This window comes from Pogona vitticeps, chromosome 4 (genome assembly GCF_051106095.1).
Source record: "Pogona vitticeps strain Pit_001003342236 chromosome 4, PviZW2.1, whole genome shotgun sequence".
In the NCBI taxonomy this organism is placed as follows: domain Eukaryota; kingdom Metazoa; phylum Chordata; class Lepidosauria; order Squamata; family Agamidae; genus Pogona; species Pogona vitticeps.
The window spans coordinates 161,026,072-161,043,438 of NC_135786.1; the positions used below are offsets into that span (position 1 = coordinate 161,026,072).

General features: G+C 39.2%; 1 long non-coding RNA gene across 1 annotated transcript in view; it reads left to right on the top strand.

The window, feature by feature from the left end:
* Window positions 1-15,803: 15,803 nt before the first annotated feature.
* LOC144589216 (uncharacterized) overlaps window positions 15,804-17,367 on the top strand; it is a 641,777-nt gene continuing 640,213 nt past the window's right edge. Inside the window, exon 1 of the long non-coding RNA XR_013545199.1 lies at window positions 15,804-15,884. This is a non-coding gene — a long non-coding RNA (uncharacterized LOC144589216). The remainder of the gene's footprint in view (window positions 15,885-17,367) is intronic.

The window sequence follows — 17,367 nt, forward strand, 5'->3', positions numbered from 1 at the left end:
TTGAGGGGATAGGGCAGTTGAAAAAGAGACACGTCAGTGGAGAAAATTGGACCAAAGTGTGACATCCTTAACATTTAGCTGACTGGTGCGCCATCTGGAGCAAAAGACAGCATTTCCTTTGCAATCTTAGGCAGCTAGTTACAGGCCTGTAACTAGGACAAAGTAACTAAGGGCTTTGCCCCAGGGCACCAATATTCAGAATGCATCAACATCACTTAGTGAATCTTCTAGTGAGTATTAAGGAAATAAATGGCAACACCTCCTGACCTTATTCACTGTCCTTCTTTTGAAAGCATGAACTTCCTCTTTCTTTTATGGGAGGTGCCACCGTCTCCTCTGCCTTTAATTTGGATGGGTGGGCTTGTGCCCAAACCTCAGCGATGAGTTGTTGGGAGATGGTGCCACTTGGCCCAGAGTGCCAGAATCGTGAATGATGGCTCTGCCTGGCTCAACTCTACCTGTCTAGGAAGCCTGGAAGATGTCTCTCAGTCCTTGATCAGTCCTTTGTTTCATTAACAGGTTCCTCTCAAAGATGATGGTCTCAAGTGTGGTACCAGACATCCAGTTCAAACCATGAACAAAGGCAGTCAAGTAGAGTGAGAAAAACAATTATGAAGCAAATGACTCAATAGGAAAACCTTCCTGCTTATACACTAGCAATGGTATAGCAGATAATAGGATGAAGGAAGCTTTTTATGCTCATTTCATAGACTTTAATAAGGCGCCTCAAAACAGTACCTTAGAAGAGCCTCCTCACATTTTCCAATATAGTTTATTGTTAATTGGAAGCATAAGCTGATGCAACACAATAAATAAGAAAATTGCTCGACTACTGCAATTCCCAAAGGTCACTTTTATGAAAAGATGGAGAAATATGTTCATGTTTGAAATTAAAAATAAAATCATAATAACATCGCTACTATAATGCATAGCACTCAGCTCTATGTGATGATGCTTAATACTAGGCAGTCAGGTCTTTTAGCTTCACTTGCCCAATTTTTCTCAGATGAATGGGAACTTTTCAGTAGGAAAATATCATTTCCTCTGCATATTATCACTCTTTCATTTCATTCTTTTTACTTTTAATAGCAGTAATCATGGTGTCTCATTTTTAATTGACATGATTACAAATACAGAAAGCAGCCTCCTTGAATATAGTGCCTTCCAGATGTTTTGAACTTCAGTGCCTATCAGCCAAGATGGTGATGTTGTCTGAGACTGGTGGGAGATGTAGTACACTGGAAAATACTATCACAGAGAACACCTCTCCTATGTGCATAATATGTGGCGGGTACGTTGGCTGGCCTGCCAAGAACTCTATGTTCTATGGACAATCTCAAAGGTAGAGCTGAATTAGCATTGGGATTCTCTCTTCTAAAAGTTGGTGTGCTTAACCCCTTAAGAGGACAGAACTCCACTTACAAATTTCTTAAAATTCTGCCAGAAAACTAACCAACAAAAAATTGTTAGCAATTTCTCTGTGTGTGTGTGTGTGTGTGCGCGCGTGCGTGCAAGCGTGCGTGCGTGCGTGTGTGCTGATGTCATGCCTCATATTAGGTGTTTGTACTATCCTAAATAAAACCACATAGTCTGTATGTGTATATGGGAATTGGCAACAACTTTTTATTCCTGGCAGAATTTTTGTGAAATTTGCAAAAGGAGTTACAAATTCTGGCACTGGTTTGCACTCTGGTCTATGGTGGGCCCATCCACATGCATCTATCTATCTATCTATCTATCTATCTATCTATCTATCTATCTATCTATCTATCTGTCTGTCTGTCTGTCTGTCTGTCTGTCTGTCTGTCTGTCTGTCTGTCTGTCTGTCTGTCTGTCTGTCTGTCTGTCTCAGAATAGAAGGGCTTGTAGCATGAAAGTCTCATATCTATTTGTCTGAAACTTAGAACAAATAAGGTGCTAGTATGACTGCAGACTTGATCAGAAAGTTGTTACAGTCATTTTTTGAACTCCATTTGTAATCGTTGTGAGGCACAAGAATTCTGAACAGAGATTTGGGTTTAGACCTGTGTCAAACTGGAAAACATCCAAATCAGCCTGAACGAAACTGGGCTGTTTTCTGAATCACTGAATCAGAATTGGATCCAAATCTTGTGGTCTGTGCATGCCCATTTTTATATCTATTTCATTTATCTTTATTTCTATTAATACATTTAGCTACCTAGATCTAAAGCTTTATTTCCAGTCTTCTGCAGTCAACAAGTTGCTTGTTTCTGGAGATAGCCCTGATCTCTCCAGTAAGGGGATATTTGTCTCAAAGCAAGGTGTTTGCACTCTCCTGAATAAATCCCATGTCCAATAAATTATTATAAACCTTCATGATGATGAAATCAAATATTAAATATTATTTAATTATATGATCTAATGAAAGCTTCCTCAATACATTGTCTGTCCATGTATGTTTTTTGGGCATATTCTGAAAATATATGACCGATCACTGTGTGATTTGTAATCAGAGTATGTGAACCACAGCGCAAATAAGCAAAAGGTAGTTGTGATTGATTGAGGCAATTAATTTTTTTAAAGTACCCTCTAGTAAGAGTTTTAGAAAATGACTTTTTAATCATCTGTAGGATTACAAATATGATTGCCTTGTAATAGTTTTTAAATATGCCATATACAGAATTAACCGTAATTCTTTTACAGGGCAGAAGAATACTTCCCTTGAAACCAGTTTGCTTGAAACAGAAGCACAGAGTGACAATTTGAATGTTATCTCAAAGGGAGATGCCATAAGTAGTACACTGTAAAGAAGGCATAGCACAGGCTCTTGGGGAATGGAAAAGAAGCAGGACAATTTCGATGTTTGTTGCTCACCTTGCCCCATGGGTCCAAAGCAATTAAATTTATTTCAGCCATGGAAAGAGACAAATAATAGAAACACACACACACACACACACACACACACACTGCATCACACCACATAGACATGCACACATAGTTGCACACTCATTATCCATTAAGGACAAAATTAATGTATCAGGGCAAAAAGGACATTTAAAGACAACAGAAGAAAGGCCAAGGTGTTGTGCCCCTCAAAGACCTAATGGTACCTTGTTTGGGGAGTGGAAAGGTTTTGGCAATGTGTAGAGAAATAGAATGAAAATATTTGCAAAACTTAAATTAGTTGTTGAATTTCCTACTCGACTTTGCAGTGAAATGTCTGCTTAATGAAATATAAAGAAGGAAACACTGTGCATGATGTGCTGGATTATGACTGAGAAGAACCAAGTCCACCAAGGTGGAATAAAAAAATATTTTAAATAAATAAATGAAATGAATAATATCCTCCAAAAATGTGCATTCCTGTATGATCCAGTCTGCAACAAAAGCTCTCTCAGTTCTGAGTACTAGCAATTGCTTGGAAGCATTCATTACCACACCAGGTACAGTATAAAATGTAAACTGGCAGATTGTCAGTACCTGGTTCATATCTGTCTCTGCTAGCTAATATGTTAATTATCGGCACTTAGAATAGGAACCAATAATGGCTATCAATTACAGTTCCCTTTTCTCCCACATTTTCATGGTTTTCCCTATGAAACTTGTGATGAAATATTCAGTTTCAGTCTGTTGTTGTTTTTCTTGTTGCTGTTGGTTTTCTTGTTGTTCTTGTTGAGTGGTGTCAAATAGTTTCTGAAGTATGATGGTGTGACAAACCCAGACCTACTGGGATCTGCCACAGTTTCACTAAGCTGCCACCAACCATTCCCTATAAGAAGTCACACAGACCAGGGATGGATTTTTAAACAAATAAAGAATAAGGTTTATTTAAATACAACACACAGGGAAAATAAAATAATCAGGTGAATAAGATATGGTAACGTGGCTTAGTCTCATTCATACATGCACACAGTTTGGTTCACACAGAACCCTTAACTTGAAGCACAGACCCTGAACCTATCAGTTCTGGCTAACCAACAGACACCTGAACCTATCAGGTTGGTACTCTGACACACAGTAGTACCCTGTCTGACACACAGACTCCCACACCAGCTTCTTCTTCCCAGCTGCTGCTTCGTCACATCCCAGCGTCTCCTAAACTTCTCCACACAGGCATCACATATATATACAGTACAGCCCCTCCTCCTGATGTCCCGCCTTCCACTCCCCATAGGATGGAACTTTCCCTCCAAACCCATGACAGACAGGTAACATCAGTGCTGTATGTAACACCTCCCCTCTTTATAAGTTGTTTTGTAGGGGGAAAGCTAAGGTGCTTTTTCCCAAAAAACAACCTGGATAAAACACACAACAACAGTTATACATACCATATCATACTTACTTATACTTACATTCTAAGTCAACCATATCAATTAGGCATTTAAACATTTACCATATACATTACATCAAGTTACCTTTATTCATACAAACCAAATTCAAAAAATAGGTACATTTAACTTTTTGTTCACCAAAATATATACATAGTCCATGTTTCTTTCGCCGTCTTCATTCTTCAGGTCTTCTTGACAAGGCGTCAGCAACACCGTTCACTGACCCTCTGACCACCTTCACTTCAAAGTCATAGTCCTGCAGATTTAAAGCCCACCTCATAAGTTTACTATTGTGGGTTTTCATTGTCTTTAACCATTGCAGTGGTGAATGGTCAGTGCACAGAATAAAATGTCTTCCCCAGATGTAAGGCTTGGCCTTCTGGATCGCGTAGACTATGGCCAAACACTCCTTCTCCACGGTTGCCAAATGTCTCTCACCTTTTTGAAGTTTCCTACTCAGGTAGGACACTGGATGCTGGTCACCATTCTCATCCTCCTGGCACAGAACTGCTCCTACCCCGCTGTTAGACGCATCGGTGTAGATGATGAACTCCCGGTCGAAGTCTGGAGCACGCAGCACTGGATAGTTGATTAGCGCCTGCTTCAACCTCTGGAACGCCTCCTCACAGTCGCTGGTCCACGGGATGCGGTCATCAGCCTTCTTCCTCGTCAGATCGGTCAGCGGAGCCGCAATCTCGCTAAACCTCGGGATGAACTTTCTGTAGTAGCCCACCAACCCAAGAAATGATTTGACTTTTTTCTTGGTGTTGGGTCTAGGCCAATCACGACCAGCTTCTATTTTGGCCTCCAGGGGTTTTATCACTCCTCCCCCTACCATGTGACCCAAGTATTCTATTTCTGGGCTACCCAGCTGCAGTTTGTTCTCTTTGCAGGGCCTAGGCCAAAGCACTTCCTCCCCTGGGTCAAAGTGCCTCTCCCTGCCTTCCTGGTCATCCCAAGTTTTCTTTCTGACCTTTTGAGCTTGCAGGGTCTCTGCTGCTAGCTCTAGGTTTCTCTTTAAGTCATTCCTTAAAGTGCCTATGTATGTCACAACGTCTTGTGGGTCATCCTGGGTGATCTGCTCCCAATTTTGTTTGATCAAATCAAGGGGCCCTTTCACCCTTCTCCCAAATAAAAGTTCAAATGGACTGAACCCGGTACTGGCTTGTGGCACTGATCGATAAGCAAACAAAAGGGATTGCAGCTTCTGGTCCCAATTGTTTGGATTCTCTGCCAAGTAAGCCCTAATCATGCGCATTAGAGTCCCATTGAACTTCTCAGTTAACCCATTACTTTCAGGATGATAGGCAGTGGTTTCCTTGTGCTTAATTCCACAGATTTGCCATAAGCGTTTCATGAGCTTTGATGTGAACGATGCGCCCAAATCTGTGATTATTTCTGAGGCAAATCCCATCCTGGACATATACCCCACCAAGGCATCTGCCACTGTGTTAGTTTCAATGTTAGTCAAGGGTATGGCTTCAGGGTACCTCGTGGCATGGTCCACAATGGTGAGAATGAACCTGTTCCCCCTCTTTGTGGCCTTGGGCAAAGGACCCACAATATCCACCCCTATGCATTTGAACGGAGTGTCAATCACAGGCAAAGGGCACAACTTTGCTTTGGTCCTGTCGCGGCTATTCCCCTGCCTTTGACACACATCACATTGTTTACAGAACTCCCTGATCTGCCTCCCTATGTCAGGCCAGTAAAAATTCTGTGTGATTCTCTGCTGTGTTTTGTTCACCCCTAAGTGTGCAGCAAACATGTCAGAGTGCCCCCTTTGTAAGATCATGGGGCGATACTTTTCAGGTACCACTAGCTGACTTCTGATCCCATCTCCCCCTTTTGAGATGTTCCTCAGGGTCTCTCTATATAAAATCCCCTTTTTCTCCAGAAATCTCACTGGGGTTTCAGGTGTTAGCTGGGCGTCAGTCACCTGTTCAAAACACTTTTGGAGAGTGGCGTCTGCCTTTTGCTCTTGTCCAAATCTGCTGTCTGTGGTTAAGGTTTCCACCACAGCTTCTGAACTTCCCCCACCTGCTTCCGTCTCTGGCTCATCATTACCCCCCTGAACTGTCCCCGTGGTGGCTTGTGAACGTGTAATCACTAGCACCCGTTTCACATGTTCAGCCAGGTCATTTCCCACGAGCACGGCTGCTGGCAGAGTCGATGAAATCGCTAGCCGCCAAACTCCCCTCCAGCCTTGAAAGTTCACAGGTACCTCTGCTATTGGCAGTGAGATTATCTGCCCCTCAATCCCTGCCACCTTCATGCTCTCATTTGGGATTACATACTCCCTAGGAATAATATCTGGATGGCACAGGGTCACCTGAGAACAAGTGTCCCGCAGCCCCCGATACTGACGGCCAAGTATTCCTACGTCCACCCCTGCTGTTTCAAACAACTGAGAATCTGTTCTCACCAACAGGCAGCGCCTGACCTCTACAAGAGGACCATTTTCCTCAGCCTGATCAGCAGATGTCACTGTTCCATATTGAGTAGCCATGGCAGCAGGCTCCCTCAGTGACAATGAGCCTTGCTCTTTCTGGACACAGAACACAGCTTTTGGCTTGGTTCCACTCGAATCCTGAGGCACAATTCCTTTTAGCTGCTTTAATTTCTCACACTCTGAGATTAGATGGCCCTTTCCCTGACAGAAATAACATTTTCTGCTGTACTTGGAGTCTTTCTCATCAGGTTTTGGTTTTCCCTCCAAAATCTGGTTTCTGGACTGGCTCTGCCCAGAAGTTTTATCAACAAAATGGCCTCCCATTTTTGGCGGGCTCTGCACTAACCCTTTGGAGTACTTAGGGTCCCATGTTTCCCTCATGTTTTCTTCAGAATAATTCAGGTTTTGTTGTGCCTTAACCTGTGTGCCTTCTTTTGGTTTCTTTTCTAGCTCCTTTTGCTTAGCCTCAAACTCAGCCCTGATCTGTAAAATTTCTTCCTCAGCCCTAGCTTTTATCTCTTTCACTTTTTCTTCAGTCTTATCTCTGATTTCTTTTAATTTAATGTCTTTTTGCTGATTATATTTTTCAAGATCTTGCTCACTTTGTCTGGCCTGAGCCTCATACTTTTCTTTCTTTGACATTTCTTCCACTGATAAATTGTTAATAAACTTATTTAGGAACTTCAATTCTAATTGTACCATTCTAATTTGGAGTTTCAGTTCCATCTGTTTGATCCTCATGTCCATTCCCCTTTTCTTGGCATCTGCCTCTGCCTGACTGATTTCAGCTCTTTCTTTTCTTCTGATTTCCATTTCCCTCACCCTCAGTTCATGCTGTTGGGCTAGGAGCATTTTTCTGAGCTCTGGGTTCTGTTCTCCCGTGCTGTCACCTTGCACTGAGCCAAATTCATCCTCAGAACCTTGGTCAACCTGGGGGTCTTTCACTTCACCCATTTCTGCCACTTGGCTTCGAGTCAAGGGCATAATCCCCCCTCAGAACAAGCTGCTTTAAAAAGTCAAGCCTCAAAATAAAACGACCACTTTTTTTTTCTTTTGCCTCAGAACCAGCTTTCTAGAGCTTGCTGCTGTTCCTTCAGCACTTAACTTGCAACTGTAGCAAGTTGGAGTCTACCCCCCTCTGCTGGGCCTCTCAGCAGGCAGGCTAGATCACTGTTACTACGCAGTTTTGCCTCAGCTTTTTTCCCGCCAAAACCAGGCTGCCTCAGAGCACCCTAATCTAGTCTCCCCAGTTGGCACGTTCTTCCACTAGCGCACCTCCCCGTGAGGTACACCTAGAAGATTACCTACGCGCCTCAGATTGTCCCTGACTAGACCCCCCTTGCTCTGGGCACACTTGCCAAGGCTTTGCTGGACCGCTGGACAACTGGACCAGTCGTATCCCACACGCTGGACACCAATCAATGTGACAAACCCAGACCTACTGGGATCTGCCACAGTTTCACTAAGCTGCCACCAACCATTCCCTATAAGAAGTCACACAGACCAGGGATGGATTTTTAAACAAATAAAGAATAAGGTTTATTTAAATACAACACACAGGGAAAATAAAATAATCAGGTGAATAAGATATGGTAACGTGGCTTAGTCTCATTCATACATGCACACAGTTTGGTTCACACAGAACCCTTAACTTGAAGCACAGACCCTGAACCTATCAGTTCTGGCTAACCAACAGACACCTGAACCTATCAGGTTGGTACTCTGACACACAGTAGTACCCTGTCTGACACACAGACTCCCACACCAGCTTCTTCTTCCCAGCTGCTGCTTCGTCACATCCCAGCGTCTCCTAAACTTCTCCACACAGGCATCACATATATATACAGTACAGCCCCTCCTCCTGATGTCCCGCCTTCCACTCCCCATAGGAGGGAACTTTCCCTCCAAACCCATGACAGACAGGTAACATCAGTGCTGTATGTAACAGATGGTCCTAGAAATTAATGACCATCAAAGGTCCTATCATTAATAGCCATACTCAGGTCTTGCATATTAAAGCTCATGGTTTCTTTTATTAAGTTAATCAGTATAATGTTTGGTCTTCCTTTTTTCTCCTAGCTTTCAACTCTTTTTTTAAAGCATTATTGTCTTTTCCAGTGAGTCTTGTCTGTTCATGATCTGACTAAAGTGCCATAGCTTCAGTTCAGTCCTTTTAGCTTCTGTCAAGAGTTCAGGCTTGATTTCATCTAGAACCCACTCATTTGTCTTTTTTGGTTGTTCACAGTATCTGTAAAACTCTACTGTTGTTGTTTAGTGGTTGAGGCGCGTCCGACTCTTCGTGACCCCATGGACCAGAACATGCCAGGCCCTCCTGTCTTCCACTGCCTCCTGGAATTTGGTCAACTCTGGAGGCTCTACTACAACTAAAACTCTACTACAAGGCAGCAACTACTGAAACTCTACTACAAGATAGCAATTCAAATCAATTTCGTTTCCTGCTAGCTTTCCTCACAGTTTAACTCTCACGTATTTACATTGTAAATGGGAATATTGTAACATTATTGATGCTGATCTTGGTTTCCAGAACCACACACTTATCTCTTCTAGTTCCTTCGTAGCGGCCTTTCCAAGTCTCTTTTTTCTTGTTTCTTGCATGTAGTCCCTATTGTGACTGATCATTGAACAAAGATATAAACAATCTTTTGACACATCCAATTTCTTTATTGTCAACATGAAAGTTATGTAATTCTTCTGCAGATATTACTATTGTTTTCTTAATATTCAGCTGCAGGAACGGGTGATATAGAGAATGAGGATGGGTCAGAGTGCTCTGTGTCCCTCTGTTTAACTAGTTGGGTGATAAACTACTGACTAAGGTGGAGTTTTAAACCACACCTTTCCCCCTCAGGTATCTTGCAGACGGAAGCTATTTCCATTTAAGAAAATAAACCTGGTCGCAGCAAGGGCCATGAAACTTTGGGAATTTAATAGAAGCATATAATTTTGGAACTACTCATAAGACGTTGGTGCACAGCCTGGGGAAGATGAATGATAATTGAAAGTTTGCTGTTTGTTTGTTTTTTGTTTAGTGGTCCAATAAAGATATCACTTGTTCCTACATTTGCATTGTTTTTGGGACCACGTGGCCTTTTCCTGATTTAATATTCAGCTGTAATCCTGCTTTTCTCCTTTCTTCTTCTATTTTCCTCAGTTGTCATTTCAAGCTATTTCTATTTTCTGCCAGCAATATGCTGTTTTGTGCATACCTTAAAATACTGACATTCCTTTGACGTGTTTTAATAGATGGAACAGATGTGGATCAGGTGCACCAGCAGTAATTTGGTGACAATTTTTCAAAATGAAAAGCTTCCTCCCACATCCCAAGGCTCTCTTCCTAAGGGCAAAAGTAATTCCTAGGTAACCTTGAAACCTGAAAGGGAGAGTTATTTGGTTTAATTAAATCATAAATATCTCTTGTTGGATGATGACATCATGGCCAGCTTACACAGTGTAAATTTATGCCAATCGAATTTCAGCCAATATATTATTGGCACCTGTTAGCTAGAGTTGGTAGAGGATAGAATAGAGGGTTTTTTTTTTTTAATTTTGAACAGCTAGTACCAGTAAACCAGGGGTCCCTAACCCTCAGTCCAAGGCCCACTGCTGGTCCATGGCCTTCGCAGGACCGGGCCGCAGAGCCAGATCTCCTGCCCTCCTCATGGACTCACCCCACACACACCCACATGCACGCCTGGCCTGCCCACCCACACATGTGCGCAAGCATGCCACACCACCCATGAACACACCACACCCACCAGCAAGCGGGGACTCCTGTCCCCCAACTGGTCCATGGTTTGGAAGAGATTGGGGACCACTGCAGTAAACACAAATAGTAGAATATTAACCAAAATATCATGGAGAACTGGTCATTTCTGTAGCAGGGTTTTATACTTCTGGTAACATTCTCTTTTTTGCTACACAGTAGAAGTACAGAGATCCACAGAGAGGATTAACTGTACATTCCCCAGAGTCCACCTCATTCTCATCAACAGGCACTTAAAGTCTCAGTACCTCACTTTGAGACATCTATAGGAGAATTATTTAAAAAAATATTTACTTAAAGTTGTTTGAAATTACAGACTTGTGCATACTGCTTTGTTTGCTGAAAACATACAGATGTATGATCAGATCAACAGCAAACACAAAAACTGAAATCGTCTAGAGAAAGAGAGGAAAAGAAACACTCAGCAGAGAGGCGGGGCCCTCTTTGGATTTCAAAAACTGGAATGAACATTTGGTTAGTGCTGGATAGACAATCACCCCAGCCCTAAAAAGTCCTTCTGCGTCACTCAAACTATAGACAGCATGTGAAGTTGTAAATAAAACTCCAGCAACTTCTGTGTTAAACAAAAGGAGCAATGCACATAAAACAGAAATAGAAGGCGTGCCCCCTAGAGAAGATGAAACAAATGAAAAAACAAAACCATTTTCTGTTTCTATACCATTGGCATACAGACAGTACTGGATAAATACAGTCCTGCAGATGATAGTCTATTTTAAGATACTTCACATCCAGAAGATGAATAAAAAATATTTATAGCCCAAGACAGTTCTTCAGGGGAGACCTGGAGGAGTAAAATAAGTTCTGTGCGGTTTACAGTCAGCAAAGAGTGTGAGCGTGCAAAGGGGTATAGAAAAGAAACAAAAGGCAGAAACAACCGTGTTGCGCTCTCTCGCTCGCTCACTCTCCATTGTCTCCCAGTGAGAGTTCAATACACAAGCATTAACAATAACATGTACACGAACAAGGTGGGCTAGGGAGGGAAGGAAGGTGAAAATTTATTGTTGCTAATGTCCTGATGAATGAAAGCATTCAAAATGCAGCTGGAGCCAACAAGGAGTTAGTAAGTGAACAGCTTAACTGTTGCCTTGGAGCACCAGGAAATTGAGCCAACATTGTGAATGCCATCAAACTGTCTGTAGCATGCACAATAAAATAGAAAGGCTTTGATAGGTGTTTCCTATAGCCTGAATCCTGTGTCTACTTCCTTCAAGCAGCTTCAAAATAAGTTTAGCAGGCAATGTGCGCCGTGTCAGGTAACCATTTGAGGAATTTAAAAGATTTTGTGGAAGGATTACTATCTTCTGCAGTTGTTGGTGTTTTATCCAGTAGGGGATTGTTTCTTAGAACCTAGAAAGAATAGGAAAGTTGTGGTCTTAGCTCAACTATAATTATTAATCCAGAAGCAGCTGTTTTTCTTCACCATTTTTTAAAATATGGTCACAGGTGACCTCCTTCCACTCTGCATCCCATTATTTTTCAGCATCACCTTTTCCACACACTTAGCTTAGGATTTCAAGCATATAACATGCTGCGTGCACTGCATTCATTGGTCTGTGTTCAATGTATTTTTCAAGTCCAGACTTTTGCCTTCAAGAACTAAGACTCAACATCTTTGGCTTATTGTATCTATCTGTGCTGTTGAGACTGTGTGTGCGACCTCTGCTCTGCTTACAACAGACAGGGGATTATAGGAAGAACCTCATGGGATATGGAAACTTATTTTTCTTGGGATCAAAAGAAATTTTGCACAAATCTGGTTACTTTTTTGGCATGCTAATTAGAAGCTATGAATGTTTACATTTGATTGTTATGCACTTTTAAGAAACAACATCCTTCAAATGAAATAATTTCAACAGACTTTTTAATGATATCTGGACATGTAAAATTATATGTATTATGAGAATACAAAAACATCAATTGGAAGGAGGAACTTCATATTAACCTGTCATCTCACCATGCACTGAGTGAACCTCAAAACTCTGGACAAACTCTCCCACTGGTTTTGTGTAGATGTTAAATAAAATAGTGACAGGGCTAAGCTTTGAGGAACATCACAGAACAATGTTCAGAGTATTGGCTGGGATTTCCCCAACATCATCTTCTGAGTTTGGCCATCCTGGAAGTATTGGCACCACTGCAAAACAGTACCTCCAAGGACCATCCCAGAAAGATGTCCTAGAAGTTAATGGTATCAAAAACCACTAAGAGGTCCAACAGAACCGACAAAGACACACACACCCTGTCCAATTACCCACATACAGTAGGTCATCTGCCAAGGAGACCTAAGCTGTCTCTGTTCCATAACCAGCCCTAAAGCCAGACTAAAATGGATTTAGATAATCCACTTAGTCCGAAAAAAAATTTTGATCTTGATTTTGCAATGTTATAGGTCTGTAAGATGAAGGAAACATTGGATCTTTTTCTGGTTTTAATATAGTTATTATTCTGGCCATATGCCATAACTCTGATATTTTGTCACCTCCAAAATTGAGTTAAATCGCTTTAGAAGATGTTCTATGACATCTTCTTCCCATACTTTATAGAAATCAGCTGTGAATCCATCACAGCCTGGTGCTTTTCCTTTCTTAAGTTTTTTGATAACTGAATTTATCTCAGTTTTCGTTATTGGGCTATTTAAATAGTCTTTATGTTTCTCTAAAATTTGGCTTATTGGTAATGTTTGTATAAATTTTTTAGTATTTATGTCCGGTGTTACTTGTGATTTATATAAATCTTTATAATATTCCATGAATGTAGAGAGTATTTGTTTCTGTGAATTTACCGTTATTCCTTCCTTCATTTTTAATGAAGCAATTGTTCTTTTTGCTGCCATCTTTTTAACTGCATGTGATAGCAGTTTAGTGTTTTTATTTCCATGTTCATAATATTCTCTCTTTAAATAGTTCATAGCTGTATGAACCTTTGCAGTATCCAATGCTTCTAACTCTGCTCTAGTTTTTGTTAATTCATTAAGTATGTTCTTGGTTCCTAGTTGTTTATGTTGTTCTGATAATTTTTTTAATTTTACTTTCTAATTGTTCTTGGAGCTTATTTTGTTCTTTCTTTATTCTAGAGGTTTCCATAATAAAAATTCCTCTTAGATAGGCTTTTAGGGCATCCCATAGCAATGCTGATTTTATTTCTGAAGTAACATTTATTTCATTAAAAAAATTAATTTCTTTCTTTATTTTTCCAATAATTTCTATATTTAAACACACATTAGGGCTTAACCTCCAAATTCTAGATTGACTCTTTACTTCACTAACCCAAGAAAGTTTTAATGGTGCATGATCCGAGGCTATCTCAGGGGCAAACTGTATTTTGTCTAGATTTGGGGCCAAAGTCTCTGATATAAGAAAGTGATCAATTCTTGAATAGGTACAATATCTTTTAGAAAAATATGTATATTCTCTCACTTTAGGGTTTAAATACCTCCAGCCATCAATTAAACCTGATCTCTGTATTAGCTTCTTAATTTTATTACCCTCATTTGATACCTTTCTATTTTTTGATGTTGTATTTTGTTGAAAATACAATTTGTGTCTCCGCCTAGGATAATTTCTCCCCAGGCAAATTCTTTTACCTTTCTTAAAAAGCTCTGCATGAAATTTGCTTGACCTATATTGGGGGCATAATAAGAACCAATAGTTAATAATTTGTTTTCCAATTTTCCTTTTGCTATAACATATCTGCCTTCAGGGTCTCCCATATAATCAATCACTTCAAATTTTGAGTTCTTCATAAAGATTATTGCCACCCCTCTAGCCTTATTCGTTCCATTTGCTATATATTCTTCACCTATCATTGGGTGCTTAATTATCCCTTTCTTGGTCTTATTTTGATGAGTCTCCTGTAACAACAACACATCTACTCCTAATTTTTGTATAGTCTTAATGACTCTATATCTTTTCACTGGTGACCCCAACCCATTCACATTATAAGATAAGATTTGAAGATTATCTAACATTACAGTCATACATTCTATATGCTATTTTTACAAATATATTCTTTATCAGTATTTGTCTAATAGATTTTATATATGTTGTGGTATACAGTTTATACTCATATTTTACTAAGCCAGATTGTCTACTTCATTCTAATTTTCTTTTCAGTGTCACCCATTTGCCTATATCTAATTCCCTCCCACCCTTTTCCCCTCCCCCACCCTCACCCTGTTCCAACAATGGTCAGTGAGAACAAGTCCCCAGCTCTTGTTTGAGCTGTGCCCTGTGGAACTATAGGGAGCCAGAAAATTTAAAATTCCCTGTAAAAGATCAGATCTTTCCCCATGCCTGCTCTAACCCTCTTAATCTATACATATATTAATATAACAGATTACAACTTATCTATGTTTGTTTGTAACTATTGTATCTCTTACTTATCAATACATTAAAGTGTTCTAAACATATATTCTAAACATTCTTAAATATATAGGCTTATCTAAAAATTCTAAGGTTCCTTTCTATCATACATATTTATCTTAAATAGTAGAGACTTCTAGCTATCATAAAACTCTAATAACTCATTTAAAAATATAAAACAAGCTAGTATGTTGTATTGTTATATATATATATATGTATATATATGTGTATATATATATATATACACATATATACATATATACATACACACACACACACACACACACACACACACACACACACACACACACAGTGGGGTCTCTACTTAAGAACGTCCCTACTTAAGAACAATCCAACTTAAGAACAGCTCCATTTGCTAAATTTTGCTTCTACTTGAGAACAGAAATCCAAGATAAGAACAGGAAAAAATACCTTTCCTGCTCTTTTTTTAAGCTTAGGTCATCTTAGGTTAAAAAAAATTTCTCCCCATAGTGGTAGAGTACATATTAACCAGCTTTGGTTAATGTACGAACGCACCTCTACGTAACAAAAAAACAGCCAGAACGGATTAATTGGTTTTCAGTCCATTCCTATGGGAAATTTTGCTTCAACTTAAGAACATTTCAACTTAAGAACACCATTCCAAGACGGATTAAGTTCTTAAGTAGAGGTTCCACTGTAGTTTCTATGGACGGAAAAGAGCAGAGATGGATTAAATGGTTTTCAATGCATTCCTATGGGAAATGCAGATTCAACATAAGAACTTTTCAACTTGAGAACCACCTTCCAATACGGATTAAGTTCTTAAGTAGAGACCCCACTGTGTATATATATATGTAAATCCTTCCAGCTCTTTTCAACAATATTGGCACAAAGATTAAGTAGTTTTGTACTAAATATGTTCATACAGATCAATATGGGTTTATGCCAGGAAGATAAATGTGTGATGCTATCCGGAGAGTACTGAATATTATGTATACAGCTAATAAAGAAAAGAAGATGGCAATACTCTCACTGGATGCCCTTAAGGCCTTTGACTGGGTGGAATGGAAATTCATGTTTGATCTGTTGGAAAAATTGAATATGGGTAAAAATTTTATTAAAGTTTTAAAGGAATTATACACAGGAACAGATGCTATGGTACTTATTAATGGATTAGAATCTGAAAAATTTACACTATTTAGGGGAACTAGACAAGGCGATCCCTTGTCTCCAATCCTATTTGCATTAATAATAGAACCTCTTGCGACAAAAATAAGAGAAAGTGAAAACATTAGAGGACTGACCACAAAAAATAGACAACACAAAATAAACTTATATGCAGATGATATGCTCTTTTTTTTGGAGGACCCATTACAAAGAATAGAACATTTAAAAGAAAAATTAGAGAAATATAGTCAATATACAGGTTTAAAAATTAATTTCCAAAAATCTAAATTATTATGTTTAAACATCCCTATTGGAGAACAAAATGAAATTAGAAAAGCATCTCATTTAGAGTTATGTTATTCAAGTTTTAAATACTTAGGAATATGGGTAACAAAAAACCTTAATCAATTAATCTACAGAAACTAAAAAAAACTATTTAAATTTGCAAAAGAAAAAATGACAAAGTGGGTCAATTTGAACCTATCAATGTTGGGGTGAATCACTTTGATTAAATTTTATATATTACGAAAATTTCAATTTTTATTCCAAAATATTCCATTACAGCCAAAGAAAGTAAAACTACGGCAAGGAAAGCTAGAAAATTTTATTGCAGGAAAGGGAAAGAAGATAAGATTCATAAATAGTGTCAAATATAGACAGGGTCAAAAGGGGGGGGGATTAGCGATACCACAGCTTCAAGAATATTATGAAGCTTTACAAATAAACCAAATTATTAAACTTATACAAATTGATGAGACTTGTAAAAATTCTGATTGGGTCAAAATGGAAAGTGAAATGAAAACAGACATAGTAAATATTTACACTACAAAAAAATTGGAAAAGGAAAACAAGTACAGAACCCATTCATTTTTGAAACATTAAGGATATGGAGAAAACATAGTAAAACATTGGGCACCCCAGTATCCCCTTTATGTCCCCTCATGGATCACCCAGATTTTAAGTCTAAAGAGAAATATGCACAATTTAAGGAGTGGAAGCAAATTGGAATATATAGAATTAATAACTTATTCGATTCAGGGGAACCAATTACTATTTGGCAAATTGAAGAGAAAACAGCAAATAAAAAGCAATTGGCTACAAATAAAACAAATAAGAAGTTTCGCTACTCACAACAAAAAACTGGCTTTCTAAGAACATTAACTGAATTTGAACAATATTGTATTCAAAAAGATAAAAATAAAAAGAGGACTAACCTCACTAATATATAAAAGCATTATTGAGAAAGAATATGGGAAAGGTGGAGGATCTAAAACAGTGTGGGAAACAAATTTAAATATTAATATACCT